The sequence below is a fragment of the Anas acuta genome, chromosome 16 (genome assembly GCF_963932015.1).
Source record: "Anas acuta chromosome 16, bAnaAcu1.1, whole genome shotgun sequence".
NCBI lineage: Eukaryota > Metazoa > Chordata > Aves > Anseriformes > Anatidae > Anas > Anas acuta.
Window position 1 is genome coordinate 3,108,247 of NC_088994.1, and position 24,448 is coordinate 3,132,694.

At 42.3% G+C, this 24,448-nt stretch overlaps 1 long non-coding RNA gene across 1 annotated transcript; it reads left to right on the top strand.

Annotated features, from left to right (window-relative positions):
* Positions 1-3,158: 3,158 nt before the first annotated feature.
* Positions 3,159-22,840, top strand: LOC137865450 (uncharacterized). Its single transcript, XR_011101900.1, has 2 exons — positions 3,159-18,852; positions 22,193-22,840. It is a non-coding gene; the product is annotated as an uncharacterized lncRNA (long non-coding RNA).
* Positions 22,841-24,448: the final 1,608 nt, after the last annotated feature.

Genomic DNA, 24,448 nt, shown 5'->3' on the forward strand with positions numbered 1-24,448 from the left:
CTTATTGGAGTAAGGAGCAGGCGTACAGTGCACATACCTGTAGGGATTCAGTTTGATATGCCCTGAAAGCAGATGGCAAACCTCACCAGCTAATATGTTTTTGTTTACTTCTGGTTTATTACACAGCAATAACATTTGTGTTAACATTGCTAATATAAATTTGTATTAAATGGTATTTTGGCAGCACTTGTAATGTAAATAAATGTTAGAAGCCTTAACTGCCGTAATGTTTGGGGCAAAGTGGCTCAGTATAGTGAGCTTAACAAATGCATTACTTGCCCTACCACTAAGCAGAGAAGTGTTAGTACAAGTTTGTCTTTAGAAGCAAAGGACAGCAGCAGTGCATTACTCCAGTTGCCCAAGGATTTCACAGGAACCATCTGTGTCATCCTTGCATTGACTGGATGCTGAAAAACACAGTGAAAGCAGATCAAACCCATGTTTCATGTGCAAATAGTTTAGTGTTTCGTGGTCACACTCAAAGAAAAGTTTAAAATGCCAACAAAACAAATGCTAGTTATAATTATGGAAATGGGATTCACAGTGAGCTGGGAAGATGCCTACCTTGTACAGGCCAAAATAAAATTCCTGGTAATAGTTTTGGACAGGAAGGCAGTTTTCAAAACGGGCCATCTAGAGGCATGCTTGTAACTTCAGACCAGTAATGGTGTATGAGTACTGCTTGAACCAGGTTGGTGTAATCTGCATAATTAATAGCCGCCCCCCCGGTCACTTCCATGCCCCACCAAAAGGGAGTTCTTTGCAGAAACATCCCCACTGGCATTTCAGCAGTGACTGCAATGCTGCTGCCCAGTGCAGAGGCAGCACCAGCTGTGTTGACGTGGGCAGTGCATCTGCAAACATAGTGAATACAGGTACAAAGCTGATGTCTCAGCAAGAAGGCTGGGGATGAAGTTAGTTATGGGTATGTTATCATGCAAGAACAGCAGCAGAAAGAAAGAAAACCTTGCAGACTTGCTTTGCTTTGTTATACAACCCAACCCCTTTGCAGAAGGATAAAATTCAAGGCCCTTGAATTTCAAGGGTCCATGACCCTTGTAGTTTGAACGGGAAGAAGTGTGTGTGTGTATCTATGTGTAAGCTGTTGCATCATGCCCTGTTTGTTCGTTTCCCCTCCCTCTATTTCTGTTTTAACAACAACAATGTAGTCCCTTGCTGGCAAATAGTGAAGTCCTGACCATTTCCAGGCAGGGATCCAAGCTGTCATTCAATCCTGAATTGTTGTTCGGTTCAATTCAAAAGGCCCACCAGGTGACTAACTCTTGTTTAGTTTGCCTGCAAAATCAGGCAGAATTACACTGGTGAAGAGGTATGGGGGCGTATGAAATTAACCCCTTCACATTTAGGAATACACGAGCCCCTCAAAAAAGCAAGGAGTCCTGTCAGTCTCAGAATTCACCTAAGGAAAAAAATAAGGTCATAATCTAAAACAGGGCACTTAAACTACATTAGACCCTATATAAACATTAACTCAAATAGCTTTAAATCAGTTTAGCTTAAAGAATTCTCACAAACTAAACTATAAAGGTATGTACATCATTTTCTTATTTCCTCCCTCTTCTCAATTTCAAATGCATAAAACTAGAGGCACATGTGCTGGATTTAAAATGCCTTTTTTTTATTCCACACCTCAAGCATGAAATTCCTAGATACAATCTCAACAAAAGCCAGCAAAATTTGTACCCAGCTAGTATCTTGTTTCTGTCCTAGGGGAAATTGGTGGAGACTGTACAAGCTATACCAGGTAGAACTGCAACCAACAGAGTCACAGTACTTTAGCTATAAACCTACAGAGCCTGTGAGGAGCACATGGCTCTTCTCTGACTGTCCACCCATGATGCCCTCACGACATCTTGACACTGGACAACATATTGAGTACAGCCTTTGCATGAAGTCTGCTCCTACTCTATACCCATGTTAAAGAAGGGCAAGGAAGGTGAGTTGAGTACTTCAAGTACAGACATCTAGGGGAAAGGAATTTCCTTTAAGAGACTTGAATTGGCTCTTTCCTGAGCCTCTACAGGATGAAGCACATGGAAAGCAGCACCAGTGCTGTTGAACTGAAGTACCAAGGCATTTCTATAAAATGCTAACGAGCCAAGAGTGCACTGGTCCAGTTTTAGATGTTGATTTTTTCAGATTTGTAATGGGACCACAAATCAGGCGGGAAGTAATGCAAATTGGAAACAGAAATGTCATTTTCATGTCTTGCACACATGAAGCAGCCGAGGCAGAGAAGAGACCAGATGGCAGGCTTTAAAAATTAGGTGTGGAGATAGGAAACCTGCAGGAGATTAATGGAGAAGATAAACCTTTGCAGCTGGATTTCTTTCCCTGCTTTTGTTTTGGAGGTTCTAGAAATTTCCTTCTTTCCTGGCCAAGAATTCATTAGATTTCCTACTATGCCAGGCTTTACATTTATTGCAGAAAAATGTGTCTGCTCTTTCCTTGTTCTTCCTTTCTCTCTTTTTCTGTCCCCAGTCCTCCATTTCTTTCCTTGATTCTGCTTCCTCCTCACTAGTTTTCTCTTCTCTGTATTTTACTTCTGTACAGATTTATTTTTCAAAAACCTGTACTGATATAATACAGCAATATAACTCTGCAAATGTAAAGCGTCAATACAGCTTGTCATAGACCCTTCACTTTCCCAACGGTTTTTGTGTTTGGGGGAGAACAGCCTGAAAGACTGGGGTCACTTGTACTAGATGACTAACCAAGAAAAGCAATTTTTCAGGTACGATTGTTGGAACTTTTGCTGTAGACCCCTTCTGTACTACAGATAAGATGTTTTTCAGTGCGCTGTACCCCAGTAAATGAGAATGAACTGTGTCACAGTCACTGCTGGTTGGTTAATGTTGGTATTCTGATCCCCTCCAGTGTTCATGCCCCATATATTGCGTGAATAAAAATGTAAACTTCCTTGGATTAGTCTTATTCAAGCTCTACCAATTGCACTAAAAAAAAAATCAAATAGGAGTCATATCACATTATAAAATATTTTATAAACATGGAAGTAAGGTTATCACATCCTTTGTAATTAGCATGTAAGGTACAAAAAATATGCTGATTTAGTCCCTTTCTTAAGCTATCAAAAATACTTATTTTTCATTCTTTTCAAGCACCAGATTTAAAGGCTGCAGTATGGACAAATGTTGACTTTTAAGAATGAGTTAGCAGTTAACAGTGAACAACTTCTGTGTAATGTTTGGGATGTGTCTTGGGTGGTGCACAGTTCTGGCATCAGTGTGGCTCTGGATAATTGTAGTGCCATAGACCTGTGTCTCACTTTTTTATGTAGTTGAGATCCATTTTTGCTCCATGCTTCTGTTCTTAATTCACTGACCACTGCACCAGGAATAGAAAGTTAATTGATTTAACTACAACATCTCTGATAATCTCAGATGATATAATAATTCTTTTGTGACTGTGATATGAACCTCTCAGGAGATGCCACAGGCAGTGAGGTGATTCAGCTTCCTTGTCCAAAGAAACTGAAAAATATATAAAGGTCAGCAGGACATGATTCGTAACTACGTAAAATATGCTGCCCTGCACTGGGCTAGTGACTCACTCATCACCAGTGTGGAGAAATTTCACACTGATGCACGGAGAAGACTTAGTTCATGGAGCGGAAGGGCACAGAACTCCTGAATTTCTGTCCTCTTTCTGGTAAATATGAATATTCTTGTTAGTCACGTAGGTCTCCAGTCCTTTTCTGGATCCTCTTAAGCTCTTGACTACAATTTTGTTTCATGACAGGATTTCAATTTTATTTCATCAAGGTAGTAAAACACTTTTTTTTTTTTTTTTTGTCCATTTCAAATCTGTTGCCTTTCATTTTCTTATATCTATGTAACAATAACAAGGGAAGATACATCTACTCCAATTTTCATAATAACAAACATGATTTTATAGGTATTTTTGCCATCTTTCCACCTGTTCTTTTACATAGTTTCTTAGCAGAATTCAATAATTATTGTAGTTGTGCCATAACAATTTATGTAACAAACATGTGAAAGACATTTCAGTGCTAAGTACTTGTGGAAACTGTGCTATTTTAATCTTTTTTTTTTTTTTTTTTTTTGATGATTTGCTCAGCTAAACATTTACATTTCTTCGAACAAAGAAAGTATTTTTAGTCATAAATATATATATATATATACATTTGCAGATGTCTCTATTTCCATGAAATCTTAATAAATAAAGCTTTGTTTAGGATTCCATCAAAGGAAATAGCTTGATTCAAATTTCAGAGAATAGAATCCAGTTAAAGAAGGAATGAAAATTGGAGCCATTTAGTTTTGGCTCAACTTGAAAATCAAGTTTCCTGTTTGGGACCATTCTGTCAATAAATCAGAATTCTTTCATTGTTATAGAAACCTCATGCAGACTTATTTGTACCCTTTAAAAAGTGTGTCCATTAGAAGAAAAGATGTCAATATCTGAAGAAACATTTGCTTTTGAAATCTTTCATTACAAACAAATGTAAAGTTTCTTCAGATTCAAAATGATGATTTGAGAATACCTATGACCATAAAAGATTTTTTTCTAGAAACTCAATAAAATTTTCTGTGATTTTTACAGAGAAGACATCCAAACATTACAACTCCTAGTGGCATAAGAAAGTGTGGGATGAATAGACACTTCCCATTGTAATATTTGTGATCAATTTTACTATTTACATATATAAATATTGAAAGGGAAAGTAGCACTGTTCATTCACATTTGTTTCTTTCCTGCTTGATTGACAATCAGAACCTTGTTGAGTTCCTTTGTGTAAAAACCTAAAGGTGGTGAAGTCATTTTAAGCCTGAAGTGTCAGGCAGAGTTTTTTCTTAACCCTTAGCTTTAACGAGCCATTGACAGAAATTTGAAAAACAGCATAGGGCACTTAGTGAGCAAAGCTTCACTAGAAGTAACAAGATAATCCCAAGAATAAAGTGAGTGCTTGCAGATGTGATATATGACATCAAATAACTTCAAGACAAAAGGGGCTATCTGCTTTATCAACCCCCTGTTTTCTCTGAAATGCTGACAGTCCTGTTTCTGACTTCCTCTCACTATATTTAGTTTCCTTAAGTGTGCTATTTTCTATCTCCAAGATCTTTCTTCTGAAGCCTTCCTTTTGAAGGTTGAAAGACCCATTCTTTGGCAAAGAAAACCAACACTGTTTTTCCAGGACAGATGTGTCATCTTCTTCCACATTTCACCCAACAGGTGGAGGATGTCATCCCCATTCCTCTCCTTTAAGACCATGCTGGGGCTACCACAACAACCTGGGATGTGCTCGATCCTATTTAATATTGCAGATTATCATAAATTCCATTTATAACATTTTGAATGATGAAAAAGCTAGTGGAGGAACAAAGTCAAAGTACAACCAAGAGGGGGAAAAAAAGAAACTGAGGAACATAAGTCAAAAAAACAAAAAAAAAAAAAACACAAAACAGAAGTGTGAAAATGGACTGAAGAAAACATCACCTGATAGATTCCTGCCTATTTAAAAGTTTTCTTACCAGCAGAATCTAGGAAGTCCTCATAAAACACCATAAGATGAGAGCCAGTTTTGCAGCATCTTCATTTACAAATGCACAGTTACAAAAATGCACAATTTTCAGCATCTCCAGATATTCCTGTTTGCTGCAGTGCACATTTTAATACAGCTTTTGTCTTTTTTTTTTTTTTTTTTTTTTTGTACTATAAACCAATGTGCTACAAAGTACCGTTTGCTGCTCACAAATACATTAGAATCTGTCTTTTACTTTTCTCTTCCTTTCATGTAATGTTCTACTTAAGACAAAAGACTGTGGTAGGTCAACTTGGCCAATTTCAGGAAAGAAACAGATATGCTGAGAATACAACCTTGATCATGTTGACCCAGGGAAATGGAAGGTTTGCTGGGGAATTACAGTTGTTGAAGTTTATGAATTAAAGCATCTGGAACAATTCAATAGTTTTCCCCCAGGGATACAGCCTCAGTGGAGCAATGTGTACAAAACTGGCATGAGTTCAATAGGAAATCTTACAGAAATTGTAGAGGATGGGAAGAAATAAAGCAGGCTTAAGCCAAAACCTGCATCTGGAAGGACACCTTGTTGATTAAGGAAGTGTTACTCTTCTGCTGAATTGGGTCATCTACCAAGAGATCCACTTCCAAAGCCTGCTGTTTATCCCCCATATATTTTATGCATGTTTTGTTGCATGTTTTGCCTGCTGGTCTTGGAGACGTGCCTCAGATTTCCACAGAAGTGGATACTGGTGGCTAAGGACATTGCAAATGTCAACAATCCCCAGTTTGTATTGCAGTGTTTCCATGTCAAGTTTGATGTGTGATGTCCTTTGTGCTCAAAGCTCATGCAGTCATGTCCTAATGTAAAAGGACAGACAGACTTTTAGTAGAACTATTATGTACAAGTTAGGAGTCTTTTTGGTATGTCCATGGTAAATGGTATTGCAATTTTTAATGTAATGTTTGGGCTTTCCTCCTGGACAAGCAAAGTATTTGTCTGAAAAGTAGCAGTTACTTATTAAAATACATTTATGACTCAACAAAGCAGAAATTGGAGAAGAGATAGGAAAAGCATACTTTTGTTTCCCTAAGTACTCTGTTGCTCTAAGTGTGCTGCTTCTAAAGTCCTTGTTCAGGCTCTGAAGCTCTGGCTACTTGGCTGTACCTATCCATTGCTCTGGGCACCTCAGGTGTGTGACTCAGGTTCTGGATTTTCCAGCAAGCTGTGAAGGATTGCATACTGGTGCTAGGAATCTAGTCCTAGCTCATTTGGATGGTTTTCCAGAGTCAACAGCAAAGTTAGGAATCCCAGTTCAATGCCTTAGATTTAGTCTTTGAGAAACTCAGCTGTTCTTTAATGAATATCTTTGGCAGGGTTAGCATATTACTAAGAAGCACCAGCCATGTGGCATGGCAGCTACAGGTGTATGAATGTAGCTGTCAGGGCAGAAGTCACAGCTTATTGCTGCTGAGTTTTTTTGTACTGCTTTCAGTTCAATCTTGCCATCTCAGCCCAAAGATGCTGGTCCAGTCCCATTAACAACTACGTGAGGCCTCTGTGTCCCTGTGCTGGATGTGGGAAATGCTGTCACTCTGCCAGTGTCTGAAATAGTCAATGATGAGAAGATTGCGAGAGTGTGAGTAAATCTGGTGTAGTCTCAGACACAGTGTGATCCAACAGAATTGCTTCCATGTTCTGATCTAAAACCCACTGGAGGCAGTGGGAGGCTTTCCATCTGGACTTCGGGTTCATTTATACCAGTTTGAGCTGCTGGTTTAGTATATGTCAGTAGTCTTTTAGGTTAGTTCCTAAGTTTAAACCAATCTCATGATCAAAAATAAGGGCAGAGATAAATTAGAAGAGAATTTTGCTCCAGTAGATTATACCTTCTTAGTAGAGTCTGCTGGACAGTTCTGCAGGTACTGTCCCACCAGGCAAAGGACAGAATTTCAGGTGCCTCAGTCTGCCAGAAAGAGTTCCTGTGTTTTACCTGTGGATAGCAGTTCACTTCCATCATGCTGTTGTGCCAGAGACGATGCAAAAGTAAAGCCGATCTAGCTCCTAAAACTACTATGATTGTCTTACACATAGGAGTTAAGGGGCAAGGCGTCCCTTCAGCAGAGAGACAGATTGGCCAGAGGCATGGTGCAATTTGTGATTACAAGGGACCAGTGTCTTGGTGCCTCAGGGACCAACAAAACCATTCCCAGCTACCCTGGAGGGACAAACAGGCAAGAAGGAAGAAAAGCACAAAAACAAAGTGGTGACTGACAGAGTACAGCTCTGAAGAAGCATTGTTACAGTCATAGGATTTCCTCATGACAAGACATACAGGCAAGGAAGAATATGTTCTTTGGGTCAAAGACATGAGCCTTGCCCATATAACCAATAGTGAGTGGACATTGCTTCACCATAACTGTATATATACGTACCTGTTGTGAGTATATGAATACAACTAATGTTCAAATAATGAAATAAGCACTGAGCTAAGACCTGGCATGAGAAAGATGGAAAGAAAATGAAATTAGAAACAGCCAACAAAACACAGAAAATCAAAGCCCATAACATCAAAGTACTGGTGAGTTTCCTGTCATCATACCAAAACTATTCCTGTTTGCCCTGTTTGGTTGCACCAGACCAAACACAAGATTGCTTTCTTTGCTGGGGAATAAAAATTCAAATATTCTTAAGTTAGGACAAAGTAAGTAATTCTCAAGGACAGGTGATAGTTATTTTCCTAATAGTGATCCTGAATAAGAATAAAGACTTCATTGGGCTAAAATAGAGTTATAAAGGTGAATAAATTCTAAAGTTGAGTTTAATTTTATTATCTTGAATGCTTGTGACAGCAGAGATCCTATGATAAATAAGACTCTTTTTCTCACCGGTGAGACCTTTTGCTTGGGAGATGTCTCCATGTGAGCCTGAGAAACAGTTGATAAAAAAGCAAAGCCAAAGGCAAAGAAGGTTTGTGCTGTCTTCATCTTTTTTGGCACTCTACTTTTGAGATAAATCTGCACAGACTCCCCAAGAGTGGAGTATGTCATTAATTCTCCTCTGGGGAGCAGGAACCCAGCATCTCAGCCATTGCAGCAGAATGTCAAGGAGGGCTTCTGGGTCTGCTGCAGTGTGGCCATGCGTGATGGCCACACTCCTGGAGGAGACAGCTAATGAGAAAGATTGTGACCAATCTGTGAGGATGTGACTTTGTTTCTAGTTCAAATACCAAATGACTAAATCAGAGCATCTCTTGAAATCTCAGAGAGCTGTGTTTTGTTTCCACATCTTTTCTGGCCTGCAGACTAGGGGCCTCCTGGGAAGAGAGATTGAGCAATCACGACCTCTTGAGCTTTGGTTTTGGTTAGCTTTGAGGGGAAGGCTAAAGCTGACATCCTGTGAATGTCTCTGTTGAGCGGGTGTTGAAAGCTATTGTATTCTGCCGTCGGGTGCATTTCTGGGAAGGGTATTGCTGTTGTTTGTTTTGCTGTCTTAACTGCTTCTTGGTAAAAAACATAACAGAAAATCAGTGTCAAGCATGGAAATATAAAATGAGAAGAAAGATTAAATTGTTACATATGGCAAGATGCAGTCTCCAACTAAATGACAAAGGGACTAGGCTGCTGAAACTTGACTGTTATTCCTGCACAAGTTCCATGGAAGATGGAACTCTGCAATGCTCTGCTTGCCTGCAACTACAATGGTGGGGGTGCGGGGTGACGTGGAGGATGGCGTGTTATTTCAGTGCTTGACAGCTTGGGGCTTTTTGCAAGAATCTGGTGAAGGAGGATGTGGAAACACAGCAGGGCTTCTGAAAATGTTTAGTTGCTACCATGCTACCACAGCGCCCTAGGAATACTATATGAGTTTCATCTCAAAACAAACCTGAAGGAGAAGGTACTTCTGAATCTTTGGCAAGTTTTAACTAGCTTTTTATTGTTTATTATTATTAGTAGTAGTAGTAATAGTATTTATAAAGTTGTGGGTTAGTTTTGAATTGAATTCTTAAAACAGAAATTGTGTTGGCTAGTAAGTACAGGATAAGCCAGCACTAGAAAATGCAGTGAAAAGGGGTCATGCTCTTATGGTGAGTGCTGAGCTGAGAAAATAAACCAGGCTCCTTCATGCCTGTGAGGATCCAGGCTCTGATGTTCTTCATCTCTGTATGCAAACTCGTGGTTAGCAACTGGCTTCTTAGACTTCAAATACCTTGATGAATGGCAGACCCCATGTCAGACAGCACTGTAAACCAAAAGAAAAACATTGCTTAATGATTGCCCTGAGATAAAGGAGTCATAAAAAGGAAAGTGGCAGCACCCCCTGTTACTGGGAAAGCCAGTACAGATTTCCATAAGGGCGGAGGATGACTCTTGTATTGGGAAAAGCCTGTGGGACAGCAGCCACCTGAATGGCAGAGGCAGAAGTGGTGGCACTGATGCAGTGAAAACTCAATAACCAAAGTTATTAAGCAGGTATTCCTTATTACGGTGCTGGGTGTGTGTGGGACTGCTCCGCCTAACACACACCAAGGGTTACTGGCAGAGGGCTTATATGAGTGAGATATATACATACCCATTTCCCCCTAAGTTTATTGCATATTAATTAGGATGAAAGAATCATTAACATAGGCTTCTGCTCCTATTCACATGAGTCCTTGGGTGGTCATCCGGCATACTCTGGTGGTCTTTTGATGAAGGCCAGAAGTCTTCCTCGCCGCTAAACTTCTGACCTTTCCTTTCTTTGACAGACTTCAGCAGTCAAGCCAGTTCATGCTGGTTCCGTTATCTATGCATACAGTCTTTTACTCGCTTATCTTTGGGGTCATCCTGTCCTTGTGGTTAACATACAATTGTGTTAGCTACACCTACAGAACCAACACCTTTTACCTTGTTCCCTGTCTCAGCATCAGCAGAACTTGAGTGGGTTCCTAAGTAAAGAGAGATCTGTTTCTGTTTTTCTCTGTTTGTGTTTTGTCTTGTTTTGTTTTTGGTCTCAGGACTTGTTTTCCCTGCAAAGTTAGTTTAATCAGTTAATTTTTCCAAGCAGGCTATCCCAAAGTGTTCATCATTATCACAGCAACTGTCAAGTGCATACTCTGTACCCATGGCAAATGCTGCTTCTCTTCATCCCTCATTAAAGCGTGTCTAGTTAAAGTGCATCACTGTGCCTTTACCATTGGCCAAACACTTAAATACAGAGAGTTATTGCAATTCAGTGGATGATAAGCTACTGAGCAGTAGCTTATCAGATGTGCAAACTAGATACCCTACATAAAATTACTGGAGTGTCTGGTTTCCCAATTAAGTGGCATATCTTGATACACTGTTATCCACAAAAGCACTCTGTAAAACTTCTCTATATTGCAACACATAAGTGATGAACAGGACAAAAAAGAGAACACATTGAAGGATGAATAGGCAATGCTCCATTAGTGGCCAAGCACTGCATGGATGATTGTTGATCTTCATGGTTTGTTGGTGTGTCTGTTCTTACAGACCATAAGATGACATTGTTATTGCAAGTACTCTGATTGAATTGACCATTTACAGTAAATCAGACAAAAGTGAGTGTGCGATAACATCCAAATCATCCAAATGTGAGCATACTATGATCACTGATATTACTGGCCAAAATATTGCTTTGGAAATAGCTCAAGTCTCTGTCTTTCCAATAATGTTAACAGTTTTGCAGTATTGGAAGAATACTGACCAAGAGCAAACCATCTCCAATTTTTCTTAACAGCCATGTCTTCCTTTTTTTTTCTTTTTCTTTTCTTTTTTTTTTTTTTTTTTTTTCTGTAAGGAGTCTGAGTAACATATAAACGTAATTAAAATGACCTAATTTTAAATGTAGTACATACTTTTAGTATATGCATTTTTCTAATGTGTGTTCTAAAGATAGGATAAGCAAGAAGTTATTTTGTGTGGCCAAAGATGATAATAAAATGAAGTGAAAATGTTCCTTTGAGGGGGGGAAAAAATGGGTATTGATTTCATTACCTGATGATGATTACCACTTGCTGGTAGTTCTCCGATTTCGTGTAAGTCTACGCTGAGGAGCTACAATTTTTCACATTAGGTTTAAAAACTAAAATTGGTGGCAAGTGTGCAATTTCTTAAGAAAACATGTTATCAGTTTACATTTTAGAAAGCATTTGTCTCCTGCCTGCAAACGGAAGTTCTCCAGTGAACTCTGTGATCAGAATTCAATTTCTACTTTCATTTCAGGTTCAGGTTTCTTGCAACAAGATGGCCTACATTAAGAGATTTTTTTTTTTTTAAATATTATTAATGTTTTGTAATGTTAGAAGACTTTTTTCTAGACTCTCCAAGAAGAATCTTTCTGTTGTTGCCTGTTCAGAAAGAATATGACTCAATCTGTGTTTTCTTAACTTCACTGTGTGTTGCAAAACCACAGCAATCATCTGAGCCCTTCTCCCATTAATACCACTTCAGGAAGAGTGGGTAGATTGCAGAACAGCTCTTGGACTGAGCAGGAACTGAGTTAGCTGCACACAGAGCCCCAGGAACTGCCAAAGGCTGTATTAGCAAAGCGACTGTCTCAGCTTCTGCAAAATATTCATTTGAATTCCGGCCAATACCCTAGGATGCATCCATCACTTCAAGTTGAAAACAACTGCCACAACCAAGGATTTATGTCTGTGGTGCAGATCTGAAAGAGACATATGGTTGAAAATGCAGGCAGCATACCCGAAGAGAAAATGGTCAGAATGACTCTGCAACTTATTCCTCCCAGGGCAGGAATTGTCTTCCTACATGTTTGCAGAGACCATGCTGTGAAAAAGCCATGATCAAGAAGGAATCAATCTAAGGGACTACCCTTTGGGTTGCCAGACATAGATTCAGATTTCATTGTGGTTTGGTTTATTCGTTGCTGTGGCAGTAATAGAAGTCATAAATTTGCTCATGAAACAGAAGACTGTCTATTTCTTCTAGAAAAAGGGAGCTATAATGACAGACAGTGAATTGTATTTTCTCCCCTAACAACATTGTTATGTAACTTTGCGACTGCAGACTGCCTCCTGCAAGAGGCAATAGCCTCAAGTTAATTTGTTGGTAAACTCTTTCAACAAGTCAGGGATTCCCAGCTCCTCCTGTACAGAACAGACACCAGGAGCTGCTGTCCCTCACAGGTACTGCTTTTCAGATGCATCTGAGCCCTGTGCTGGCTCTGCCACAACATCTGGTGTGTTGTGCTCAGTGTCACAGAGTTACAGCACAAATCTATGTTAACCTCATCTGCCTGAACTGTGCCAGCAACTGCTACCAAGCTTGGAAAATCGCTGAAGCTGTCTCCTGAAGAGAGACATGACCCACTCTGGTGGAACTTCATGAGAGCGTCTGCAAGTAGTTGGGAAGCGATGAACATCAGAATCCCTTAGCTCCCCGCCCTGTGGTTTGGGAGTCATGTGTGATCAGGGCAGAACAATAGCTACAAAACAAATGTCAGTGGTGATAAAGCATGGGAGGTATGTTCTGAAAGGCAAGGGGACTGAGGGAAAACTGTCCAAGACTTTTCGGTGCACTGGGTTCCCAGCTTTTAGTAAGCTCTTCAAGTGAAAATGAACATTTTCAGAAAGGTACCCAGAAAGGAATTTTCTTCCTTGATTCTCTCCCAGTGATGCTTTACAGAGGTGTCCCACAGGGACACACCTGCTGAACTCCTGAAAGCCAGACTGTCCTCCAAAGGGTGTCCCTGCAGAAAGGGTTTCATCACGGACAGCCTCTCTGCTAAGCCAAAATCTCTCCCTCACCAGGAGATGATTCCAACTGACCTCCTGGGCCAATTCATTTCAGAGCACTTCAGATAAGTACCTTCTTCCTGCAAAGCTTCAGTTCAGTCCAGAGTCAGTCTGGGCTGCTGCACCGTAACTTGGGCACATGGTGGGAAGGGGACATGCTCTCGAGGGTGTTTATAGAGTAAGGAGGCAGCAGAGCTCCCTACCTTATTGTAGTGCAAGCCTCACGGCACTCAGTGTGGATTTTGGTAGTTAAAAAGCTTGATTGTTTTGAAGACGTAGATGGGAGTGGATGGAGATCAGTCTTCCTGATGCTTAAAATCTCATGCTAACATGCCATTGAGTGTTAACATTTGTTGTGTAGGGTAGGAAATGCAGCAAAATGAGAATGCTAGTGTGGTATGCAACAAAGCAGCTGGGTGTGAGTCAAAACTTCATAAATCTCCAGGCATCTTTCAACTGCTTTGTGTGCCCTCAGATGGGTGTACTTCAAGATCAGGGTGACCAGAGAACACATTTTATTTTTTTTTTCTGTCATGAATTCCTGGTTTCTTTCTCACTTGGCTCATCATAAAGAAATGTATTCAATAAAAGAAAAGGCATATATTTACTTGTTATGAATTTCCTGGCATTCCTTACTATGAAATAAACATTTGTGTGAAACCTCAAACTGCTCTTTGGGTCTCCAGGCTTTTTCAGACATCTGCACTGTGAGGAGCATGGTGCTACTGACAGGTGCAGAGAAAGGAGGGCCTGGTTTCCCTTTCCACATTACCTGTTCCTTTTCTGGATCTGCAGCGCTCTGCTCAAACTCAGTCAGAGCTGGGAATTACTTTGTATTTAGTTTTGCATTTGTAGTTCAAAGACAAAAAACATTAGATGAGTTGTCAGAAATATTGGATTGCCTAAAGTCTTCACCTTTCCCTTTACAGAGAACCCCATGGCTGCTAGCAATGCTATTTCCTATTCTGGCCTAGTTCCCAGAAGGATGTTGTAAATTTTATTTATTTATTTATTTGGAGTGGTCTCATTTGTGACTGGTAATCTGTTTTCTGTTTGGTCTTTTGCTGTAATGCTGAATATTTTCTTAGCAACTGTATTAGGCACCAGTACATCATCTGCAGTCTGCAGAGAAGCACCAACCAGAGCCTCTCCGACTTGTCACATCCCTTGTTGCACGGGGAGGTCAGTTTCTGCAGGTAAATAGGGCTAGTTCTGGACTTACCTGCATGCCTAGTGTGGATCAGGGAAAGGGAGCACTGACACTTGCTGTGTATGGGTTTAGGTATCCTTCAAACATCCAGGGCTGAGAAACAGTTTGGGCCCTTCCCTTCTGTAAAATTGCCACTCATGGAGGTGACTGCACAGAACCTACAGCTGAGAGAAAAAAGAAAGATGATGGAGGGAGGGAGACACATGGCTGCCCATGGCATTCCTTGTTCCAGCAAGCTGCAGAATGGTGTCTACGTACAGTACTGCCACTGCAACATCATTACATTGTAGGAGTGGCTCACCATGCAGTGGGTTGGATATCCTTTACCTCCCTGGCCAAGCTAAATGCAAATGTCCTTAAGTAGCCTGAATAGTCCTCAAAAGAAAGTTCAGCTACTCATTCACGAATGTATTTGGTGCTGAAACTTGATTTTGTCAGATGTGCGCTTAACAAAGTGAACTCAGCTCTGGTTGTCCTTATACATGTAGAACCTGTTCTGGGAAGCCTTTGCTTTCATGCAGGTTCATGTATAAATCCCCCAGATTTTTAGCTCTTGCAGACTTTTGTCTCTCTGGTGATAATTGGCAATTAAATTGCTGTTAATTTCCCAAAGATTAGCACATTCTAAACCCACTAAACTTTAGCAACTTGGCTATGTCTGGATCAAATCAAGCATTTCTCTCATGCCAGGTTGTAACTGTAGCTGTGTCTTGCATGCTCAGGGTGTAAATAATCTTCTCATGCTTCTTCTAAGAAACAAGCAGCATTCTGGGACTGACCCATTTTTAAAATTTTTCAATCATCTTGAAGACACTTTGGCCTGAAATTAAGGTTTTTATGGCAATTTCATGCAGCTAACTATCTAAAACTATTATTGTTTGTAAAGAAAGCCAGGTTTGATCTTCACCTGAGATACATTTATCCTGTTGCACTGCAGAGCTGAATCATCTGGCTGTTTGACAAAGCCATTTCTCATGTTTTCATCACATTTCCCCTCTCAGATCCATCTGAATTCTAGAATAACTCAAAAGATGATTGCTTTCATTTTGTTAACTACTGCCCATTTGTCAGAGCTCCTTCTCTAGGAAGACTGACCGCTTTGGTGCATTTGTTACAGTGGCTGTATAGCACCAGCAGGTCCTATAATGATAAGCACAGCCTACACACATGCTAAGGAACCGACTCTTCTAAAGCAGACCTAACTTCTACAGACCAAGGAGGTAACAAGGAAAAAGCACAGAAGCAAGGGCCTGAATTACCAATGATATGTAAGTGTCTGAAATTAATAGGCATTGAGCACTTAATATGTTCTCATAGCCTCGGGCAAAGTGAAAAGTCAGCTCCTTCAAACTTCGATTAAGCCCAAGTTTCCAGCAGTGAGGGTTCCAGCACCACCTGCATTTCTGCTGCAGGCACAGACACAACCATGGCATTCCTCAGCACTTGCTGAGCCAGAGTGAGTGAGAGATGGCCGGTGGTAAAAGCTATCTCCTCGCAGCCATTCCTGGAGGGTTTGGGTGGTTTATGCAACGCAGAACAGTTTCACAGGAATCCATGGAGCACCCCGCTGCCTCCTGGCAGCTCTATTACTAGGTCGGGTGCTGAAGGAATGGGTGATGGTGATCAGAGTTTGACTCTGGTCTGGAGGAAAAAATGAAATATAGGACATTGGCTTTCCTGCAGCCTGAGCAACACTGTTCAGAGCTGCTGCCACCTGCAGCCTCCTGCTGGCTGGTCTGCGAGGCTCCTGTCCTACCTGTGCACTCTGCTGGGACATTGCACGTCTGAATTAGGTTAGAGTGCCAGGGGGTTCAGCCCAAGGAATTTGCTTTGCAGAAAGAGCAGAGGCCAAACTGGTATAAAAGCGGGGAAGGGGTGTGCTGCTGCTGCTTCCGCAGAGGTATCTGAAGACTTTCAACAGCCTCAGTGCCAGCTGCACCTCAGAGCCTGCTGTCTGCTTTTGGCTCTACACTTCTAGGGGGCCAAGAGCAACGCTGGGAATGATTTAGGCTGAGGAACTGTGGCCGCTGTGTACCAGCCTCAAAAACAACTGATACAATACTTCCTTGTTTCATTGGCAGTAACAGCCTTGTAAAGACAGCACCATTTGCTCCCACGACTAGCTATGTTCATTGTGGGAAGCAGAAGGTCTGGTTTAGATATCATGGTGCTGAGTGCAGTCACTCAGGAAATGAGGGAAGCTTTTTTGATGGTCCATGACAGTGACTGCCAAACCATGGAAGTTTGGAAAAAAAGTATGATTAATGATGCTGTTCCCAGGCTACACAAGTCAACTCTCCCATAATGGCTCTTATCTTCTCTGTGGATTTGCTATCATCATTAAATTAAGGCGTTGTCTCTTAAATAGATGCTTGCCAGCCCTTCTCTGCACCTTCCAGATACAGTGGTCTTTACTGATTAACCAGCCTTTCTCATCTTGTGATAGAAGAGTATTTCCAGCTTGCTTCTGTTATATTAGCATTTAAAAATAAGATCAAAGTCTCAAGTATTCTGTTGGACTTTTTGATTCTCAAATAATTCACAGACTCAAAACAGAAATTTACTACCAGAGTGAGGGAAGTTAACTCCAACACAAGGCTACCAGGTGAACTCTCAGGATGTCTGATGAGAGTGCAACTTCATACCTTCCCTGTAAGCAATGCCATGATATGTCCAGAATAGCATTGTTGTTATTGTTGTTATTATTGTTATTATCATCATTATTATAATTAATCCTGTGCCCAGGAGGGAAATTCTGAAAAATGCCAGGCCTCCATTTTCCAGCCATGACTATACAGAAATCCCAGTTAGGAATGTGGATGAGCTGCACAGCATAACATAACCCAGCTGGCCACTCTAATGTTTCAAAACCTTTCCTAGCTAGCACAATAACGTGCAAATTAAAATAATACTGAATAGGTTTCCCCCTCCCAATCCCTCTGATTTTTCTACCACACCCTACCACACACTTCTGTGTGCACAGCTTATGCTGACATTCCTTGCAGTGTCTGAGTGAGGTGTTTGTTCCAGCAAAATATCTGTTGTGGCTGCAGGTGCAATGTCAGGGCTGCCTGTTTAACAGAGTGTCTTTGGTCTGTGTGAGATAGTGGATTGCTTGAAACGGCTTGTTAAAACCCACTCAGCTTTTGCCTTTTCCTCTGAGAATTATTTTGACTGCAGTCAATCATTTATAAATTTACAAAATAGAAAAATAAGTTGCTGCTTTGGAGAAATAGATGCATTAACAAAGAGTTCTGCGTAGCAATTTGGAACTGGATCTAACTTCTTTCTTCTTTTTTCCTAGGCAATTGTCTGAACTGCAGAACCAAGAAGTTATTTAATTCTGTTGATGCTTAAAAAAACAAACAAACAAAAAAACCTGTTGATTTACCTCATCAGTTATCACTAACAGGTATGTGTCAACTTCCAGTTTAGGGGTTATTATGAGAAAATAATCTAAGCCATATGCTCTCATGCATCCATTTTCTTCCTATATTTGCCTGATGAAAACCTGTGACAGAAGGCGGCATTTCCAACAAATCTGAAAAAGGTTGGTTTTGGTCTTATATCCTTAATAGATGTACCTTTGACATTTTTATCCACATGCAACTTGTCGAAACATAGACATGGAACAGAGCATTTTCTGTCAATTAAAATAGGACTTGCTTTTTGTTTATATGGATGCAATTAAAATCTTGTGTGCACATTGTGCTACTCATCATCCATCCTATAACTTGACAATTCTTCCTGAGTGAGATGACACTTAAGAACAGCAGTGAAACTTCGAATGCTTTTGATCCAATTAAATTGTGATCTAATTGTGATTTAATTGTGAATTAAATTTTGATCCAATCCAATTCAAATGTGGGAAATACTTCACTGAAAATACTGGCACCTCTGCAAATGTGACTGGCGTGCAGGCTGTTTCTGTTACAAGGAAAAGAGGCTGCTGGAACAGGTTGTACTGATGCAATTTTCCTGATGTGCAAAAAAAGGTACGAAGTCCTCTGCTCCTGTGAATATGGAAGGAATTGAACATGAACCATGTTCTTAGCTTAGAGGACCAAGCCTTGTTTAGTTTGCTCTTTCTCAGCCATACCTAGAACTTGTCAATGCTGTCCATTCAGTTTACTTGCTGCTTTTTTAAAACCCAGATGTGTTAACCCTCTCTCTCTTCCTATTTTGTAACAGTACCCAGCAAAACCTGTCTGCACGTTACTTTGTTCCGGAATGGATTTATCTGTGGTTTTTGTTATGCAAAGCAATAGGAGGGAGAGTAGCAGCATCTGCATTAGGATTCATGGTCACCTGCGAACTCCCAGACACGCTCTGGACTACAGCTGCCATGCCAGGTATGTGGAAATCTGACTCTAGTTATGTTATGTGGGCCTGGGATCTCAAGCTGCCCATTTCTCACATACTGAATTAAACATTTGTTTCAAAGGACATACTGTGCAGCTGCTCAGGCAGAAAGCTTAGAAAATTAACTCATGATATAGGAGAGTTAGGCTGTCTGTATCCACCGTCTGCAGTGGAATTTGGTATCTAATTTCTCAGCGACGGTTGAAAATGTCTGCAAACAGCGTATTTAAAACAGCATGGGGTTGGAGACAGCAGAACTAATCCCAAGCAGTGTGTTTAGGGTGTTGTCTTTTTTCAGGGTGCACTGCTAGAGGCTATTCAGGTAGCTGCTTTGGTCCTGCTTTCACCCGGCAGGCAGCTCAGCACCACGCAGCCATTTGCTCACAGCCCCCATCCCACTGGGACGGGGCGGAGAATCGGAGAAAAAAGGTAAAATTCATGGGTGAGATAAAGCCGGTTTAATAGGACAAAAAAGGAGAATAACAATAATAATGGTGATAAAAGAATAGCAAAGCAAGCGATGCACAGTGCCGTTGCTGGCCACCTGCCCACTGCTGCCCAGCCCCGATCTGAGCAGTGCGCCCCAGGGTTTTATCCCCACGGGATGTCCCCCCAGCCACTGGGGCCAGCCGTCCTGGCTGTGCCCCCCCAGCCACTTGTGCACCCCCAAGGCTCTAGCCTTTAGCCCTGTGCTAAAGCTAAAACACCCGTGTGCTACCAACTCAACCCAAATCCCCCCAAACCCCCTCCTAGCCCCTGCGCGGCCCCCTCCCCGCCGCGTCCCAGGCCGTGAGCGCGGCCCCCCCCCCCCCGCAGCCCGGGCACCGGCGCCCCCTGGCGGCCACGGGCGGGCAGCGCTTCGGCACCAGGCCGGAGGGATTTTAGGGTGTTTGGCGGGGGGCTGCTGGTGGTGTGGGAATAAAAACGTTGGTTTTGCACAGAGTTACACTGTTTAGAGGGAAGGAATGTGGTATTGAGGTATGCTTGCTATAAGAAAGCTTAACAGACGGTCTTGTAAAATGCAGACAACCAGAATCCTTGGAGTGATTAGGTGGAAATTGGGGTGTAAGAAACGTTACCACCTCAGAGAGCAAAAAAGTAAAAGAAATTTGATTTATAACAGGCCGGCAACCAAAAGCCGTGTATTGTCTGTGAAGCACCAGGTAGATTGTGAACCTGGATTACCCAGTCAAAAAAAAAAAAAAAAAAAGTAAAAAAAAGTATATAAATGGTGTTATGGAACTAGTAGGCGTGCTCCTGCTGCTGGGACACCTGCTATTGCAATCGTGAATAAAATTGCTGCTTCACTGAGATCCTCGCCTGAGCCTATGTTATTGGCTATGGCGTGTTTCTCACAGCAGGGAAGGGGCTGGGTGGGCGCATTCAAAGGGTCGCGGGCAACTGATTGAGGGCCAAGTGGAGACCAGTGGCAAGGGGTTCTCCATGGGGGTCGGTTTTGGGACCGGTGCTGCTTAACACTTTTGTCATTGACAAGGACAGTGGGATGGAGTGTGCCCTCAGCATGTGTGCCGATGACACCAGGCTGTGTGGTGCAGCCGACATGCTGGAGGGAAGGGATGCCATCCAGAGGGAGCTGGGCAGGCCTGAGGTGGGCCTGTGCAAACCTCATGAGGTTCAACAAGGGGCAAGGTCTTACACCTGGACTGGGGCAATCCCAAGCACAAATACAAGGCTGGGCAGAGAATGGATTGAGAGCAGCCCTCAGGATTGGGACGTGGGGGTGTTGGTTGATGGGAAGCTCAATGTGAGCCAGCAAATGTGGGCACTTGCAGCGCAGGAAGCCAACCTGGGCTGCAGGCAGGTTGAGGAAGGTGATTCTCCCTTTCCTCTCTGCTCTCCTGAGACCCCTCCTGGAGTAATTGTGTTCAGCTCTGAGGTCCCCACAAGAGGATAGGGTTCTATTGGAGCAAGGCCAGAGGAGGGCCAAGAGGATGATCTGATGGCTGGAGCACCTCTCCTACAAAGACAGGCCAAGGGAGTTGGGGTTGTTCAGCCTGGAGAAGAGAAGGCTCCAGGGAGACCTCACAGCAGCCTGCCAGCACTTAAGGGGGAAAGCTGGGGAGGGTCTCTTTGTCAGGGGTGTAGTGATAGGACAAGGAGTAATGGCTTTTAACTAGAAGAGGGCAGGCTCAGATTAGATGTAAGGAAGAAATTCTGTACTCTGAGGGTGGTGAGGCCCTGGCCCAGGCTGCCCCAAGAAGCTGTGGGTGCCCCATCCCTGGGGGTGCCCCAGGCCAGGCTGGGGGGCCTGGGGGCAGCCTGGGCTTGCAGGACAGGTCCCTGCCCATGGCAGGTGAGGTAGAACAGGATGGTCTTTAAGGTTGCTTCCAACCCAAACCATTCTGTGACTCTGACAGTGACTCAGTGGAGAGGAGTGCCATCGCGGCCAGCAGCCCTTGCTGGGGGGCACTCCCAGGGCGCAGCTGGGCTCTCACCTGCCTCAGCGTAAAGCATCAATCCGTCAGCTCCATGAGGCTCAACAGCCCTGGATTTCCATGGACATAACATAACAGAGCAATTCGTTCCAAAGAAGCTTCACAGTGGGGGCATTTCTGTGGCAGGCTGAACTATGACGATAGAGCCAGAGACCTCGCTGTTACCCCCTTGTTGTGCTTTTGCCTTGCTCTTCCATACTCGCCACATGTTTCACAGCTCTTCATAGCTGCAGAATCCCAAAGGATGCAAGGATGAAAGGTGCAAAGGACAGTGAGAGATGAATGTGCACATAAACAAATCTTGAAATCCAATAGCACTGGTAAGTAAGAGGCTTTTCCTCTTTGCTTGCCTGTGCTCGGGGCAGGTGGCTCCCAGGAGTACCCTTTCCTCCTGCAGATGCTCGGCTGAGCACATGTTGTCCCTGGGAGTGGGGACAGGCTGATGGATGAATGGGGTTTCCCAGCTCTGCAGGAGACACATTTTTGTGAGACGAGTGATGTAGCTTGCACTCCAGCACATGTGCTCCAGTTACTTGAGGCTGATCAGTCCTGTCTATCTCATGATAAATCTTGATGCATCCTGTTATTAAATCTATGTGTGGAGATCATTATTTTGTTTGATCTCTCAGTTAATGATACAAACAACCAAGCAGACTATCCGCAGCAAAAAAGATGAGTATTTGCTGTTCATTGTCAGAGGGGATTTCCCAGCCCTTGGGGTATGAGGCTGGGGGAAGGAAACAGTCATATTTTCTGGCCCATGAGTGATTTGGGACTGGATATTGGAAATGATTCAGAGAACAGCCCAATCCAGAAAGCAAATGGTACAAGTGGGGGTGATAGTCACCTTAATCTCTGTTACTCTTCCCTGGAGAGACAGCTGACAGCTACCACAAGGACTACCACAATGGAGAAGTGAGAAACAACCCGTATGGATCTTGAATAGCATGTAATTGAAATCCCAAGTTCCAGGGTTAAGCTCTGCTTTAGGAGCAGTACCTTTCCCATGGGAAAACACTTTCACCTTGAGGCCTTAAGGGCTTCAGCCCTCAGGACCAGGTCCCTTCCAGAGTATAAGTGGGGAAAAACTGAGAAGACATCTACTAGAGGATGATGGCCAGAAATACCTGCAAGGTGTACCTTAACATGCAATTGCTCTAGGCAGAAAAGGGAGTAAATAAATCCACTGGTCATGTGAGAATGGCTCTCAGGAAAAGGACCTAACTTTTTTTTTTTTTTTTTATATATATATAATTTCTGGTTGTTGGAACTGCCCTATGTACAGCAAGGTTTTGAAACGGAAAAGCAAGGCAAGGATGGACTGGCATGAAATTATCCCTGTAGCTTGACCGTCTCCTGGATTCCAGACAGCAGACATTGTATATTCTTGCAAACAGAATTGCATTAATGGTAATTGATTGTGCAAGTAGTGTTACCCCTCTTTAAGACCCCCAGCCTTTGGCTTATTGTTCCGCTGAGTCTGTCAGTTACCATGACATTAAACTTTGGACAATAACTTTCACCCTCTGTTGTATGCTGCCTCTGTCTCTGCCTAAAATTGTCCAAAAGTGACTATTTGATCTAAACCCACTGCTTAAAATTTTGCTAAGAGATTCAAAGCTCTGACTTTGCTTGCATTCTCATACAATTGTAGTCCAACATAACATTCCCTTCACTGTTTAGTTGTTTGAGACTGATTCTGCTCTTTGCTCCAGTTGGCAACAATGTAGAGTCATTTTTGGAGTAAAAGATAAGAGTTTATTATGGCTAATTATGGCACGTTCCACTGCCTCATAAACAACCGAAATATGCTCTGGAAGTTAATTTCCACCAAAACACTGGTCAACAATTTACTTTAAAATAACACAAGTATAGAACCTATTTTATCATTACTTAAGAACTGAGTACAAGAAAAGGACAAGAAACAGAGAAGAGATTGTGAAGTAAATAATGACCATGAATCTAGCACACCAGCAGCCTAAGCACTGCTATGTTTTTCTAAGTATTGTGACAAAGAGGGTAGATTTGAAAGTTGGGTTTGAAGATTGGATTTCAGATGCTGGGTGGATAAAAGTCAAGGTGTGTAATGATAGCACACGGGGTAATGGCTTTGAACTAAGAGAAGGTAGGTTCAGATTAGATGTAAGGAGGAAATTCCTTACTCTGGAGGTGGCGAGACCCTGGCCCAGGCTGCCTAGAGAAGCCGTGGCTGCCCCATCCCTCCAGTGCCCAAGGCCAGGCTGGATGGGGCTGGGGGCAGCCTGGGATGGTGGGAGGGGTCCCTGCCCCCTCTGATCTCTGGTCCTCTTTGTGGGGCTTTGCTAGAAAGCCTTCTTTTTCCGTGACTATTTTCTTTAAACCTACGTCATCCATTCTCTGGGCTTCTCCTAAGGGCATAGACCTGTTTGCTCCAGACTTCCTTCTCCCTGTTTCACTGCACTGTTGTGTAACAGAGTATCTGAAATCCAAGTAAACCCTTGTGGCTCTCTCTTTTGGGTGGAAATAGGGCTACCATACTATCTTAGAGACATCTTATGTGAAGGGCAGTGGTTAAATGTGTGTCGGAGTGTTTTAGCCCAGTGGTTAACAACATTCACTCCATGGCCATCTTTAGAATCAGCATTTTAAAGTGAATTTATTTACTGAGAGCAGAATTAAGTGCTATTAGCAGACTCAATAAAAACTGACTTACTCAAAACTCCTCAAGAAAATAAGAAAAAAAAATATTTTTGTCTGAGTGGTTCTGCAACCACTTGAACCCAGAGTGCGCTCTTCTTATCAAAACTCACACAGGATTGTTTTTCCCTAGTATCAGATCAAATACACTAGCTCCAGGTGTTCTTGGATGACTGCTGATGTTGGTAACTACTAATTATAGATAATGTAGTCTTAATTTTCTGGAACTTTTTTAATTCACAAGGAGAGCAAAGAAAAGAACAGAAGAGAAAAGCACTGCATCCTGAATAGTATTTCAGCGTAGAAGAAAAAAATCAATGTAAGGCGATCTCCCAGACATGCTTTTGATGTTGCAGTGTCTGCAGCCAGGAGCTTCAAAGACAGGAGCATCTCAGCCTTCCTTTGGTTTCTAGCTGAAGATCGGGATGAAACTCCAGCACAGCACTTCTAGAAG